Below are 1,989 nucleotides of genomic sequence, written 5' to 3'. Positions count from 1 at the left end.
TCATGTTTATAATTGTTCTTTTGAGTTCCATATCCTGCATTATCTTTAGGGCGTTCTCATTGTACTCCTCTAGAGGACTATATGTATTTGGTGGGGATATGTTATTTTGGTATTTCATGTTACTATTTTTTCTCTGTGGTTTTGATGTGGATTTCTTTTGTAGTTTCTGATTCTTGTGTGAGACTCAGGCCTTCAGGTTTAGGTCTGCTTCTTTTTGTGAACTTTATGTGTCTTTGTGGTTTACTTTTGGGGCATGAAATGCTGGTTCATCTAAGCTTCCACTTCTCTCTTTTGATTTTATATTGGAGTGGTCAGATTGCTTCTGTCTTCAGGAATCCCCACAGATGCCCAATTCAGATGACGATCAGATGCTCTCAGGCTTTCTCCTAAGGTCTGGGTCCTCCAGGAAAGATTTTGTCCCCAAGAATTTGTGGGTTGGACTGCCCTGGGAGCCAGGCCCAGGAAAGATGCTGGTCTAGGGCAGCTGGTGACCATGCCACCCAGAGATGCAAAGGCAGATGGGGGCCTGAAGAGGCCCCAAGGACTCTTGGGGACTGCACTAAGGAGCTGGATTGTTCCCAGAGAGAGGCCCATGGGTCAGAGGCCTGCATCCGGTCCTGCAGGCCCAGGGAAGCAGAGGGAGGTGAGGCAGAGATCCAGTTTTGCCAGCACCATTTGCTGAACATGCTGTCTTTCCTCTAGGGAATGTTCTTGGCCCCTTTGTCAAATATCAGGTGGCTGAAATTGCATGTTCTCATATTTGGGTCTTCAGTTTTGTTCCATTGATCTATGAGTCTATTTTTGTGCCAGTCCCATGTTGATTTTATGACTAATAGCTCTGTAATACAGTTTAAAATCTGTTATAGTAATCCCTGCAACATTGCTATTAGTGCTCAGGATTACTTTGACTATCCAAGATCTTTTGTGGTTCCATATGAATCTTAAGCTGGATTTTTCTAAGTCTATGAAGAATGTCATGGGGATTTTGATTGGCATTGCATTGAATCTATAAATGGCTATTTGTAGGATGGTCATTTTCATATTAATTCTTCCAATCCATGAGATGGGAGGACCTTCCATCTTCTGATGTGTTCCTCAATCTTTCTTTAAATATTTAAAATTTTCATTGTAGAGGTTTTTAATGTCCTTGGTCAGGTTTGTTCTGAGAATTTTTTTTTTTAGGCTCCTGTGAGAGGGAGTATTTCCATATACTCATTTTCTGTATGCTTGTTATTGGTATATCGAAAGGCTACAGACTTTTGTAGATTAATTTTGTAACCTGCCAGTTTGCTGAAATTGTTAGTCATTTCTAGGAGTTTTCTGGTGGAATTTTTGGCATAATATCATATCTTCTGTAAAAAGGGATAATCTGATCTCTTCTTTTCCAATTATTACTCCTTTAATTTTTTTCTCTTGTCTTTTTTTCTTGCAAGAGTTTCAAGCACTATGCTAAAGAGGAGTGGAGATAGATAGTGGACAGCCTTGTCAGGTTCTGCATTTTAATGTTAATGCTTTCAATTTTTCTCCACTTAGAATGATGTTGACTATGGATTTGTTGTATATTATAATCTGATCTCTTCTTTTCCAATTATTACTCCTTTAATTTTTTTCTCTTGTCTTTTTTTCTTGCAAGAGTTTCAAGCACTATGCTAAAGAGGAGTGGAGATAGATAGTGGACAGCCTTGTCAGGTTCTGCATTTTAATGTTAATGCTTTCAATTTTTCTCCACTTAGAATGATGTTGACTATGGATTTGTTGTATATTGCTTTAATTACATTGAGGTATGTTCCCTCCAGTCCAATTCCCTCTAGGACTTTGAACATAAATGTATGTTGAATTTTGTCAAAGGCCTTCTCTGAATCTATTGAGATGACCATGTGGTTCTTATCTTTGAGCCCATTTATATGATTTATGATGTTTACTGACTTAGTATATTGAACCATCCCTGCATCTCTAGAATAAAGCCAACTTGATCTTGGTGGATGATCT

The sequence above is a fragment of the Nannospalax galili genome, unplaced genomic scaffold (assembly GCF_000622305.1).
Source record: "Nannospalax galili isolate Female #2095 unplaced genomic scaffold, S.galili_v1.0 scaffold427, whole genome shotgun sequence".
In the NCBI taxonomy this organism is placed as follows: Eukaryota; Metazoa; Chordata; class Mammalia; order Rodentia; family Spalacidae; genus Nannospalax; species Nannospalax galili.
Note: the sequence above shows the minus strand (reverse complement) of the source record.